Genomic DNA, 14,594 nt, shown 5'->3' on the forward strand with positions numbered 1-14,594 from the left:
ACGCAGCATAAACAGAATGCCTATAGGCTACTTAATTAAAGTATTGTGCTGTTTTATAAAGGCACAAAGCCATATCACGATTTCGATTTTAGTTCGTTGGCAAAATATAACGCTAGAGACCTTTATGTTAGGCTATAAATTTTACATCTCATGTGTTTGGAAAAGGGAGAAGAAGAGCGAGTTCGGCAAAAGGCGGATTCGAACTTCGGTCGAACGCATCTAAAGCTACTTTCAAGCACTTCACGCCCTACGACCTATGGCCACTGTAGATATTTAGAGATGGGCGTCTTTTTGCCAAAAAGACAGGCACTTAGTGCAAATATATGCTCCATTATAGGAAATGTATAAAAAGAAGGATTTTTCTTCCACTCGCTTGGACGAGAAAAAAATCTCTTGGTGTGGTAGGGGCTCTCACTGGCGCCCCCCAGCTGTTTGCGCCCTAGGCGACCGCCTAGTTTGCCTATGCCTAGAAACGGCCCTGTGTATATGTATTGTATTGTCTTGTGTTATGTTATCCTCTCTGCCCTATTTCCTCCTCCCCCCAAGTGAGGAGTTGTATAGTTTGATAGCATGAGGGACAAAAGAGTCCTTAAGTCTGTTAGTCCGGCACTTGGGAAGGAGCAGCCTTCCACTAAACCGGCTCCTCTGAGTGCTGATGATGGTGTGCAGAGGGTGGCTAACATTGTCAATAATGTCCAACAGTTTATCCAGTGTCCTCCTCTCTGCCACCATCACCAGTGTATCCAGCTTCATACCGATCACAGAACCGGCCCGCCTGATCAGTTTATCCAGCCTGTGGGTGTCCTTATTGGATATGCTGCTCCCCCAGCACACCACAGTGTAGAAAAGGACACTGGTGACCACAGACTGGTAAAACATGCACAGCAGTTTGCTGCAGATGTTAAAAGAGCGCAGTCTCCTCAGAAAGTACAGCCTGCTTTGTGTCTTCCTGTACAGGTGGCTTGTGTGTATTGTCCAGTCCAGTTTGTTATCCAGCCACAATCCAAGGTATTTGTATGAATTAACTACCTCCACCTCCATTCCCTCCAGCAGGACCGGTCGCGGCCTTGATCTGTTCCTCCCAAAGTTAACGACCAGCTCCTTTGTCTTAGAGGTATTGAGCTGTAGGCAGTTAGTGCGGCTCCAGAGAACAAAGTCCCCCACCAGACTCCGATACTCCTCCTCCCTATCACCCCTAATACACCCAACGATAGCTGTGTCATCCGCATACTTCTGTATGTGACACAGCTCCGAGTTGTAACAGAAATCCGAGGTGTACAGGGTGAAGAGAACAGGTGCCAGCACTGTCCCCTGAGGGGCTCCAGTGCTGCTGACCACAGTGTCAGACATGATGTCCTTCATCCTGACGTACTGTGGCCTGTCCGTGAGGTAGTCTCTGATCCAGTCTACCAGAACGGGGTCCACTCCCATCCTCATCAGTTTGTCCTGGAGTATAGGGGGTCGGATGGTATTAAAGGCACTGGAGAAGTCCAAAAAAAGTATCCTCACTGTGCCGTTTCCCCTATCCAGATGGGAGTGTACCCGATGCAGCATGTAGAGGATAGCATCCTCCACACCAACATCTGGCTGGTACGCAAACTGCAGACAATCCTCGGCGTGCTGCACCTGAGGTCTGAGGAGGCTAAGGATGAGCCGCTCCAGCGTCTTCATCAGATGTGAAGTGAGTGCCACTGGTCGAAAGTCGTTCAGCTCGCTGGGCCTGTTCTTTTTAGGCACTGGAACGATGCAGGATGTCTTCCAGAGAGTAGGCACTCTCCCTAGCTGCAGGCTAAGGTTGAAGATCCGTTGGAGCGGCTCCGCCAGTTCTACAGCGCAGGTCTTCAGCAGTCTCGGAATGATCCAAAATGATGTGGATCTCATAAATTACCCCACTAATAATGCCCAAAATGGTACCAAACTTCTACAGTAGTACAAATAGGTTCTGTACTCATAAAACGAGGCATTGGAAAGTTTGTAAGTACATCAGGAGTTTATTTAAATAACACTTGCCTGATGGCTCATGCTACTGCTAGCCCGGACACTGATGTCACCCGACGTGGGGTGTTTGGCTCGATGTCATGGTGCAAAGGACCCTAGGTTGATTTTACTCCGTACCATCCCTTTAAAGATATTAAATATACCCCGACAGTTGGTATTAATGTGCAATTTTCCGATGATTGTCTATGTCACTCGAAAGATCCATTCAAATATCTACATTTCTGCATTATTGTCCCCACTGGAGGCTGAGGGGTGAGAGATTTCATCTTGAAAATGGACCTTGTGTGATGGCTTGGTAGAAATGCCACCTCGATTAAGCCAGGGATATACTTTTGTTTTCTTTGTAATTAATGGTGTCTCTGACAAACTTTCTAGTTTACTTTTGTTGTAGAATTCTAACATGGACGAATTAAGAAGTTCTAATTGTTGTTTGAAGTCAGCTTCACTGTAAGAGGAAATAATTGAAGCTCTGGTTTCATTTTTTCTCTTCTTTAATTCTTTCTGTGTATATTCAACAACTAAGAAAATGAGATCTAAAGAGGCCTTATTCATAATTTTACACCATATTTTAAATAATTCTGGATCTCCTCCAGTTGTTGGAGACTCCTAAGACCCCTGGGAATCCTGCTTGCCCTGCAGTATTCACAGAGAGTTGTGCCATGGAGGGTAACGGATCATTCGAGCGACATAGACAATTATTGGAAAAATGCACATTATTACCAACTGCAACGAAGAAGACCCGTCGGGGTAGACAGGCTGGTAAGAGGAGGAACATCACACATCACTCCGAAGAGGGGTGCTTGCCAAAGGACATCTTTAATCTTACTGACCAGGAACTCCAACCCCATGAAGGTTGAATTGAGTTCTGGTAGGAACAAAACTCAATTCAACCTTCATGGGGTTGGAGTTCCTGGTCCCTACAGATACAGATCCCTACAGATCCAACGGAAATTGAATTGTTCAAATTTTTCCGATCTTTAAGATTGAAATGTTTCTATAAACATACGAAAATAAATCAAGAAAATGTGTCTACCTGTATTATTATTATTTTTAAAAAGTAAAGATTCTGAAAGCATTGAATTAGATGGCACGATAATTATATATTGCATTATAATAGTAACAAGTAAATTTGATATGTTATTATATGATATGATTAATATCATACTTTTAAATATGATGGTTTCATTATGAATATGGTGATTATCTCTAAGATGGACAGCTAACTTGATATATGATATTTCCCTTCTGAATCTAACCATATGTCAACAAATGGAAAAATCAGCCAGCTATTTATTATCATATTAATTAGTGAGCCTTTAGCCCAGACAGCAGGGGCACCTTTTACCCCAAATACCATACTTTTACATATTTTTCAGTTATTGATTATTTTTTTTATTTTTTTTGCTTGCTTTATTTACCTTAAACAAAACTGAAAAAAAAAAAAAAAAAATCTTTGTCTCAAAATATAGACAATCATTTTTGTGATTCTCATGTATTACATAAATCTACAACATATAAAAAATAAATAAATAAATAAATATTAGATCAAATTAGCGCAGAATCAACTTTGCGCTGCTGCTGGCGATCGCGTCATGGATCAGACAAATTTTCACATGCATCATCAAAAGCAGCTGTTAAGAAAAGTGCTGAGCAGAATTTTTGTGCCATGTAGTGGTTAAAAAGAGAATGAAGTAAAAATGTGCATGTTACCTTTATCCCTGTTAAACCCTATACTGTATATATAGGGAGAATTAAACGAGACATAGGTGGGCTAATCGGTAACTAAGGCAACTAAAAGAGAGTGATTAAGTTCAAACTGAACTGAAACAAAGAGGGAACAGAGACGTTGCGTCAGAGAATTACGAAATGGGGTTTTCGCTTAGAAGCCCATCACCTTCGAGTTCTAGAAAGCGAGCCAATGGCAAAACAATGCCATGGGTCTGCGGAATTTGCATAGCGGAGCCCAGCGCGTGGGTATAAAAGGAGCAGCGCGGCAATCTCACATCACGTTATGCTGAGGAGCCAAGAGACTGAACTCCCGGCTAGTACAGCGGTTGTGGCAGGGGGATGTAACGTCTCCGTTCCCTCCTCAGGGAACGAGGGTTACATACTTAACCGAGATGTTCCCTTTCGTTCAATCACTACAAGTTACATCAATGAATGACGAAATGGGGGTCCCAATTCAATCACGCCACAGCGGCTGTCTTCCAGTGCCCTGTGCAAGTCTGAGCTCACTGTCGTGATACTACCACGGACGAAGGGCTAAGCTTAACGCAAGAATATCAAGGTACACTGGGTGGCATATCCCAGGTGGAATATGTAACACAGCGCCTACCCGTAGGGAGGACTTAGAATACACATATGAGTACGGGATGCATGTGGAAAATTCAGAGGTATCCAGCCCGCAGGGTGGAATGTTTCAACCTCAAGATGGCAAGAGGTCTTGCTGAGGGAAAACACGTGCCCGGTGGAAATACACATGTGGGGGTTGCCCTGGTAGGGAACCACGAACATTGAAGCAAATAGCCAATCACGAGGGCTGACCAACCGGGCATGCACTCTGGTGATGGCATCAACAGTGCAGGAGGAACTCAGGGTCTACTGAGAACTATCTGAGTGAAATAGCGCACGTATCAAGTCCAGGGAGTGGAATGGCGCAGCAAGCGATGACACCGAGCAGAGGGGGCCCCGGCTCTGAGAAAGGAGGTCCTTCCTCGGAGGGATTGGACAGGGTGGGGCTGTCGCAAGGAGCACCAGTTCGGAGAACCAAGTCCGGGTGGGCCAATGAGGCGCAACCAGAAGGACCTGCTCCTCGTCCTCCCTGACCTGGGAGGACCTGTGCAAGAATGCTCACTAGGGCAAAGCGGCCAGCTGTGCGCTAGTGCATCCGAGCTGAGGGTCCCCTCAGTCAGGGAATAAAACCAGTGGCAGTGGGAAGTGTCTGGGGAGGCAAACAGATCTACCTGTGCATCGCCGAACTGTTCCCAAATCAGCTGAACCATGAAGGGATGGAGTCTCCATTCCCCGGGATGTGGCCGAAATTGTGAGAGCTCGTCAGCTGCACGATTCAGCTCTCCTGGAATGTAAATGGCTCTAAGCGACCTCAGATGCTTCTGACTCCATAAGAGGAGATGGCGGACCACAGACCACCTTGTCAGTTGATGTACGCCACTGTCGCCATGCTGTCTGAATGGACAAGTACGTGTTGGTCCTTGAGCAACGTTCGAAAACGGTGCAAAGCCAAATGTACTGCCAGCAACTCGAGGCAATTGACATGCCAAAGGCGCTGCACATGTCCATTGCACATGGCACCCCAGCCCGTGACAGAGGCATTTGTTGAGACAACAACATGCCTGGAAAACTTGTTCTAAGGGCACTCTTGCCCGTTCGAGGTTCAACCACGGGGTGAAGGTCTGACGGCAGGCCCGAGTAACTGGTACTCAGAGCGTGCCCTGTTGCCATGCCCATCTCGGGACTCTATCGCGAAGCCAGAGCTGAAGAGGCCTCATATGAAGCAGTCCGAGTGGCGTGGCTGCCGCTGCGGATGCCATATCCCCAGGAGCCACTGAAATAACTTCAGTGGAATCACACTCTTGCCCTCGAATTGACTCAGGCAATTCAGCAGTGACTGCACACACTCGCTCGTATGCTGCGCACACATGGCGACCAAGTCAGTTTCCAAACTGAGAAAAGAGATCCTCTGCATGGGGGAGAGTTTGCTCTTTTTCCAGTTCAGAACCAGGTCCCTGTGTTCCAGACTGATCTCATGAAATGGCGTATGTATGACACGCCAATTCGTATTTCCATTTTTGGCGTGTTATCAACACGCATAATCGCTTTTCAGCGTGTTTATCAACGCCGTTTATTTACGTTACATTACTGTATATAAATATATATGACCTATACCAACCGCGTCCCTAAACCTACCCATCACTCGGGTTAATACCATTTATGAGTGTTCCCCTACCATCCTAGGAAAAAAAATATTGCTCCCCAGATGTAGATATAGATTTTCCTCCGTTTCGCTCGGACATTTAACGGCGTACACATACACACGGAATCACTCGGCCGTTTAACGGCGTACACATACACGCGCGTGGACATACACGCGGAAAGCTCAAAATGCGTATAAATAACACGCCACTTGACTTGAAAGTGGCGTGTATGTTTACGCAAAGTCATGATGTCATGTTGTGTGTTCGCAAACCTGCTCTCGAGAGTGAGCTAGAATCAGCCAGTCGTCGAGATAGTTCAGGATGCAAACCCTGTGTTGCTGGAGAGGCACAATGGCTGCCTCGACGACTTTCGTGAAGATGCAAGGAGACAGGGCTAGCCCGAATGGAAGTACCGTGTACTGGTATGCCTGCCCCCAGCAAACCGTAGAAATGTTTGAAAATGCATTTGGCTGTCAACATCCTGAATGGAATCCTGTGAAAGGTTCGGTTCAAGATGCGCAGGTCCAGGATTGGCCGTAACCCACCGCTTTTCTTGGATACAATGAAGTAGGGGCTGTAGAAGCCAGACTTCATTTCGGAGGGCACCCTCTGCGGCAAGCGGACTGAGGCATCTGAGCCGGTGGCTGGGTGGAGGCAGCAGCTGGCCGCCGGGGCAGAATGTGTTTTATTGCCTCAGCCTGCTTCTGGGCAGCGAGAACTATTGGGCAAAGTCCTCGACCGCACCACCGAAGATGGGGGAGTTGAGGAAACGGGTTCGCTCAGCCTCCTGCATATCGGCCAGGTTAAACCATAGGTGCCTTTCCTGGACCACACAAGTGGACATCACCTGACCCAGGGAGCATATGGTCACTTTCGTCGCCCATAAAGCGAGGTCGGTGGCGGCACGCAGCTCTTCCATGAGCCCTGGATCAGCCATACCCTTGTGCATGTCTCTGAGCACCCTGGCCTGATAGACCTGAAGGATGGCCATCGCATGCAGTGAGGAGGCAGCCTGCCCTGCAGCTCTATAGGTCTTCGCCTCTTCGGACGAAAACCCACAGGCTTTGGAGGGTTGCTTAGGATCCCCACGCCAGGAAGAAGTGCTCTGGGGACACAGCTGCATCGCCACAGAGCGCTCCACCGGGGGGACCCCATTGTACCCTTTAGCCAAAGCCCCATCGAGGGTAGAGGAGGTGGAAGAGGTCGATGAACGATTACGGGAAGTCAAAGGAGACTTCCAGGACTGCTCCACTCTAGCCCGATGCTCTCAGCTGCCCAGGAAAGCATGGCAGTCAACTCTGGATCAGACTCGGGCAGTGCTGGCACACCCGAAGGAGGCAGAGCAGCCGAGACTTCATCTCAAGAAGACTCTAGCCCACCTTGTGATGCGGCGATAGACATAATGTCATCTTCTGGAGCGCCGAATGAAACGCAGGGTGCATTCGAAGACGGGCCTGAGGTCTCATCCGGCAGCCTCACGGGTTGCAATGTGCAAGAGGGGGGTGTGGCCCGAGGAGGAATCGTTGGGGCTTTATTCCACACCGTGACCCTCAGATCACCCTGGCCACCAGCCAAAGTATTCCCTCTTGTGGAGGGAATTGATTGGGGTGTGGTGGAGGAGACTTTACCTCCACGGAGGTCATTGAGTCTCGATCAAAACAATGCGATATTCATGTTCCCGCAATGAGAACATGACTCATCCTCAAACGCTGCCTGAGCGTGAGTGCCACGTGCAGCTCTTTCTTTAAGTGCCCAGGGAGAACACACACACTGATGGCAGATCATTGCACAGACCAGCAGCACGTAATGTGATCTCGCTGGAACACGCCGTAACACCAACAGCAATGAAGAGTCGCTCGTCTCATCGATGAAGAACTCCGATTAAGGCTTGCAGAGTACTGAAGAGAACTCTTGCCTCCGAAGCAAAAACATGATGTGAGATTGCCGCTCTGCTCCTTTTATACCCACACGGTGGGGCGGACACCCATGGCATTGTTTTGCCATTGGCTCATTTTCTAAAACTCGAAGGTGATAGGCTTCTAAGTGAAACCCCATTTCGTCATTCACTGACTTAACTCGTACACTGTAAAAAAATTGCTGTAGTTTTGCAGCTGTTTGCCAGTAACTTACTGTAGATTTAAATTTATGTTATTTACTGGCAACAGTTTGTTCAAAGTTAAATGAACATTAAACATTAACAAGTCTTTGTCTTTAAAGAATAAAATTATAAAATAACAATCTAATGCAAAGCATTCTGGGAACCAGAAATCTTCATCAACCTTTTTCTGTTTTTTTCCTTCAGATGTTGGTTCCCAGAATGCTTTGCATGAGGATGTTATTTTAGTTTTATTCTGTAAAGATAAAGACTTGTTAATGTTTAATGTTCATTTAATTTTGAACAAATTGTTGCCAGTAAATAACATCAATTTAAATCTACAGTAAGTTACTGGCAAGTAGCTGCCAGTAATACTGTAATTTCTACAGATTTTTCTAACAGTGTAGTGAGTGAACGAAAGGGAACACAAAGGCTATGTTCAGACTGCAGTCAAATCAGGTTTTTTTTTCAGGTAGACTTACCCCATTATTCACCGCAAGTGATCAAATGAGATTTGTGTGTCCACACATAACTATCTGCATAGTTTTTGCATGTTAACATATATTGGGATGTTCAGTCCTGCAGTCAGGGTTGAAATATTTGGAGATTTGAATACTGTATGAATACTTCCGGCATTTCTGTATCTGGTTTTTACCGATTTTGATTGTTGTGTTTCATGTTAAGAGTGATGAAAAGACTATTTAAAATCTGTTTTAAGCAGCCAGAGCATCCATCTGATAACTACCTCCAATTTAGTTTTGAATCAGATTTGGAAAAAAATAAATCAAATTTCATGTGGTTTTGTTTTGTTTTTTTTGCTTTCAAAAACCCATCTGGATAAAACCTGGATATGCAAAAAAAATAAAAATAAATTCTGCCAGTCTGAACATATATGCACACACACACATGTATGTATGTATGTATGTATATTTCTTCAGTTTGACATTACATGAGTTATAATGTTATAATTGCATTGGAGCCTAAACAATCTCATTTACATATTTGTTGGTCACAGGTTCAGAGGGGGGAAAAAAGCACTATCCAAAGTCTTCATAAATTTGGTCAAATTAACCTCACTGACAAAATTAATTAATGCCTATGCAATTTTTACTCACTATGGTGTGTATGTAATAATAAAATAAAACAAAAAAATAAACAATTAAATGTTTGATGGCATTATTACTAACTAAACAGAGAGTTTAAAAAATAGAAATCCTCCAGATTTTATAAAGCCCATTTATAAAGTACATAAAGCTAGTGTGTCTAATACATGAATCCTGTATGTTGAATCATGCATGTGTGTTAATTTTATTTTGATTAATTGTGCAATCCTGGGATTTATAGACTTTCGAACAGAAAACAATTTAAACCAAAACCAATAATTTTTGCTGACCAAATGCAGCTTTCTAAATACTTTGTTTTGTTTTAGGGCAATATTGGTATAAAGTGCTACAGTTTCCTGTTTTGTGTCAACATTTTTTCGACTGATTAAGAATCTGTGTGTCCCAGTGCACTGAGAAAACATTAAGTTTGATATTTTCCGAGCTCTTGGCTGGAGTTGAGCTGGAGTGATCTATGGGGCCTGTCTGTGTCTGTGACATCGTGTCCACAGCTGTAATTTTCTAGGTTCTCTGGGGACACATTACACAGATATAATTACCAGTTTGAAGACGCGCACTACTGTTTGTACCTATGCTAAGCATTCATCATGCTGCCGTTTGCCTGTGGACTCTGTTGACTTCCTGCGGCTGCAGGAAGCATGCAGTGTTAGTAATGGGATTGAGCTGGTTGACAAAGGTTCGGTTCATAATTCCTCGCCCCACTGCATCCAGTCTCATGTTTTGTGAACCTTGCCTCTATTATTTAGCTCAAGGGTGGATGCCACACTTTATCATTTTATCTTTTTTCTGCTGATGATTATATACTGATGTTTGGCAGACCATCAATTTCAATAACGGGTAATTCCCAACAATGCGTCAAGTTATGGAGTAGGCCTACCTTTTAAATGATTGGCCTAACTTTCAACAAACTGATTGTGTTGCTTGTGTTGCCGATGCTTGTGTTGAAACTGAAGTATTTCTATAAACATTATTCAAGCTCAGGCACTTTACTGGATTTATTTACACAATGGTAAGAAAATTAAAAGGATGCCAAGCATGGCAATAAATTGAGGATATATATATATATTTTTTTTTTTACAGATTTGAAGGAAATATTTACTGATGGCTGTACTATTTTGTTCTCACCCAAAATTATGTAACTTCCTGGATGATGATTATGGCAATTAAGAACCTGGCTATTGTTAGTTTGTAATATTGCAAAAGTAGCTATGTTTACATGCAACCAAATAAACAGTTAGTAATTGGATTGATGGCAAGATGTCTGTTTGAAACAATACAATTAGAGAAAGAGGGGAAAAACGTTACAGTTACATATGTAACCCTCGTTCCCTGAAGGAGGGAATGGAGACGTCACATCAGTGACTGATGAATAGGAATCTCGCTAGAGAGGCCAATCTACTTAGCGTGTAACTAAAACGGGCCAATGCACATTTGTGATAATTGCATCAGCTGCGCTGCATTACGGCACGTGCATATGATATGAGCAGCAGGTGCATCGCATCTTCAGGTTTTCGCTGAAGAGCCGAGCCGGTGACCTGGCTGCCCCAGTGAGGCACAGCAGATGTGGCGATGGAACATGACGTCTCCGTTCCCTCCTTCAGGGAATGAGGGTTACATACGTAACCAAGACGTTCCCTTTCAGTCGGTTCCCCTCAATGTCACGTCGGTGGCCGACGAATAGGAATCCCCTACCAAAGCGCCACAGCTGCTGACCCCATCCAGCACCCTTTGTAAACATCCTATTCCCTCTTACCTGATGGGACAGGGCTTACAAGAGAAGTCCATCACTGTTGTTCCGTCTCTGTGAGACTATTGGATAACACTGGGGAGTGTTTCCATTCCATTGGAAATGGAACGTTACAGAAGCCACATCCTTCCCGGGGTCATGTGGAGATAACATATGGACTAACCTCATGGGCTTGTTTACATATGGAATACTGGGGTGACACCAATCTCCTAATAGATGGGATCTGGAAAACTGGCTCAACACGTAGGCTATAGAACCTAGCGAACGTGGTGGGTTTCGCCCAGCACTACAATATCTGTTAGCGAGACACCACGTGCCAGTGCCCCGGAGGATGCAACACTTCTCGTTGAGTGAGTTTGCAACCTGAGCGGGCAAGGCACGTCTTGTGCTTCGTAAACCAAGGTGATGGCATCCACTATCCAGTGGGCCATCCTTTGCTTGGAGAAAGCCTTTCCGTTCTGCTGGCCTCCGTAACAGACAAAGAGCTGGTCTGAGGTCCTGAAGCTTTGAGATCTGTCTATGTATAGAGAGCGCGGACGGGATAGAGCAAAGCTAGGGCTGGGTCTGCCTCCTCCAGGGGCAGCGCTTGCAGATTTACCACCTGGTCCCTGAAGGGAGTGGTAGGAATCTTGGACACCCGGCCCGAACTCTAGGCACAATTTGTCGACCAAAAATGCCTGCAGGTCCTTTACTCTCTAGATAGAGGCTGATGCAACCAGCAACAAAGTCTGCATAGACACAATCTTTAAGTCTGCTGACTGCAAAGGCTCGAAGGGAGCATTCTGAAGTGCCCGAAGCACCAGACTAAGGTCCTAAGAGTGTATGAAGGGAGGTTGAGGAGGATTAAATAGTTTCACCCCCCTAAGGAACCTGACGACCAGGTCATGCTTCCCAACTAACTTACCTCATATTGGGTTGTGATATGCAGATATTGCGGCAGCATAAACTTTTAGGGTGGAGGGAGACAGTCTTCACTGCAACCCGTGCTGCAGGAAGGAAAGCACAACACTTATCGAACATCTTTGGGGGTCCTCTCAGTGAGAGGAAACCACTTGATGAACAGGTTCCACTTCAAGGCGTAAGCGTGTCTCCGTAGATGGTGCTCGTGCCGAAGTGATTGTGTTAACCCTCTGGGCCCTAAGGATATTTTGGGGCCCTGAAGAAGTTTTGACATCCCCTGACATTTCTGTTTTTTTTTTTTATATATATTAATGGCTAATGTCTGATTACACTGTATTCAGCACAAACAGGGCTACAGTAATATGTGAACAACATGTACATAAAAGTTTGTAGTTTTGAGAAACTAATGTTTATGCGTGTGTGTTTTTTTGTTTTTTTGTTTTTTAACTAAAATTGTAAGTCACTGGAATAAGGTAATATAACATATAGTAAACATTTGTTCACAAGGCTTTTTAAAACTGGATCCTGTTGCTTAGAGTTTTTTCTTCAAAATGATGTAAAAACCATCCTGATCACTCCTCCAAATAAAACAATATAGTAATTTTACTTTTGTAAGACAACCTAATTGTCAGAATGGCTGAAATGAGAGGAGGGTGTGAAACATCATGAATAATGCTGTGATTCACACCTGAAGAGGCAAAGACCCTCCCCAGGGAATATAAATGAGGAATGTGACAGAGGGAACTATAGAGAATGAATGTGAGGATACTTAATGATTGAATGTATTGTTTTGGCTTATTCACAAAATCAAGTTTAATTTAAAAGAAGCAATCTGACTATACATTTTCTTTACACAAAGACTTTACTTAAAAACTTACACTAGACCTACACTACCATTCAAAATTTTAGATTTGTACGTAAAAAAAAAAAAGTCTCTTCTGCTCACCAAGGCTGTATTTATTTGATCCAAAATAAAGTAAAAACTTATAATTTTTACAACTTAGTTGTTTAGCATCATTACTCCAGTCTACAGTGTTACATGATCCTTCAGAAATCATTCTAATTGATTGATTGATTGATTGATTGATTGATTGATTGATTGACTGATTGACTGATTGACTGATTGATTGATTGATTGATTGATTGATTGATTGATTGATTGATTGATTGATTAATAAAAAAAATCAGGATTCTTTGATGAACTGAAAGTTCAAAAGAACATTTATCTGAAATATAAAGACTTTTTAACATTATAAATGTCTTCTTTACTGTTACATTTGATCAATATAAGGCATCCTTGTTGAATAAAAGTATTAATTTCTTAAAAAAAACAACAACAAGTTTTTTAAGTTGTTTAGACTGTCAAGCAGGCACATTCTACGGGCTCAGAGGGTTAAGTACCTCTGGGGGTAAGTCATCTAGAACCTCGGCTTCCCGTTGTTGTTTTTTTTATTTATTTATTTAATTTATTTATTTTTTGTTTGTTTATTTAACAGGGACAATACACTAGGCATTGTTACACATAGACAACCGATGCCGTGTGCATAGGGCATATAGCGTAAAGCTCGTTTGCGGCCCATGGCCCTGGTTAGGCTTTTACATAAAATCAAAACATCCAAAATAAAAAACAAACACAATCATCACAAGAAACAGCAGCGCAGCTGATGCAATTGTCGCATCTCAATGTGCATTGGCTCGTTTTAGTTACACTCGAAGTAGATTGGCCTCTCTAGTGAGATTCATTCGTTGTCACCAGCGAGTCATCGAGAGTGACCGACTGAAAGGCAACTTTATTATAATTATTATTAATTATTATTATTATTAATTATTATTAATTACCCGTTTCAGTAATGATAATCAGTATTGTCTTGTACATCGTCTTAACTTTTAACTGGAGAAATATAAAGAGATGTGCCTACCTGGAAGCCATGCGTTGTGCTTATCTGGCACATGTGTTGTTTAATTCAAAATCAATCTTTTTTTTTTTTTTTATTCTGTATACATTATACAAGATTCATAGCCGGACGCATTGCAGAAATGTGAATTTCAGCAGTAAAAAAAATATAAAAATTGCATTCATTGTGCAATGTAAAGAACACTATTGTCTTTATTATAATGTTTTTTTTTGTTTGTTTTTTTTACTAAATTACATTTTTTACTAAATTACATTTTTAATATTTTAAATCATTGGTGCTTTAGTGTTTTAATGGTTTTGTGAGAATGGTCCAATTAATAGCCGAAATAGAATGAAATATATAGCCTTAAATTCCTGTAAAGTGAACTTCCTGTAAAATTCCCATACAGAAGTTTTACCTTTTGCATCAAAGTATCAATACTTCCAGTTCATTTTCTTGCCATGAAAAAGAGCTTCAAATCTGCCTTGTGAAGTGTTATGGAAAAATATTTACAAAGTTTAAAGCTGGCCATGGTTGATGGTAATTGGTTGGAGTTAGCATTGCCTGGGAAGGACCTCAAAGTTGCAACAGCAAAAGAGGATGTGACACCAGCAAATAGTTCCCTCTTTTTGCTTTTCCTGGAGTAATGGTCATCAGGTGTCCACCTCCATAAACACTGATGCTTAAACCACTGCTTCCTAGAAGAAAACTCTGCTTCAATCCTTTTTACATCAAGTTGAGACAACAGCCCCATTTATTTTCTTACCACTCGCTTTCTCTTTATTTTTGTGTGCCTACCTCAATTTCTTTTCCACATGTTTGGTAGCAAGTAGTCTAAAAACTAGAGGTGTGATGAGATCTCAAGCTACAAGATCTTGCGATATCAAAACAATACAATATTTC

Source organism: Scardinius erythrophthalmus, assembly GCF_964197995.2.
Source record: "Scardinius erythrophthalmus genome assembly, chromosome: 17".
Lineage (NCBI taxonomy): Eukaryota > Metazoa > Chordata > Actinopteri > Cypriniformes > Leuciscidae > Scardinius > Scardinius erythrophthalmus.